The sequence below is a fragment of the Vombatus ursinus genome, unplaced genomic scaffold (genome assembly GCF_900497805.2).
Source record: "Vombatus ursinus unplaced genomic scaffold, bare-nosed wombat genome assembly UNPS02014841.1, whole genome shotgun sequence".
In the NCBI taxonomy this organism is placed as follows: Eukaryota; Metazoa; Chordata; class Mammalia; order Diprotodontia; family Vombatidae; genus Vombatus; species Vombatus ursinus.
The window spans coordinates 37398005-37398253 of NW_020954619.1; positions in this window are offsets into that span (position 1 = coordinate 37398005).

Consider the following 249-nt stretch of genomic DNA (forward strand, 5'->3'; position numbering starts at 1 on the left):
GTGTGTGTGTGTGTGTGTGTGTGTGTGTGTGTGTGTGTTGGTTTGGTTTGTATATGCATGTGTATCCATATTGTTCACCCATATTCACTGTTATGAGTTATTCTCTTTCTTAAAGCCTCAACTAACTTATTTTATGTGTATTTGTGTGTGTGTGTGTGTGTGTATGTGTATGTATGTTCACATCAACCTCAGTTTCCCCATCTCTAAACTAGGTGTGATAATAGCATCTACCTCACAGGGTTGTTGTAA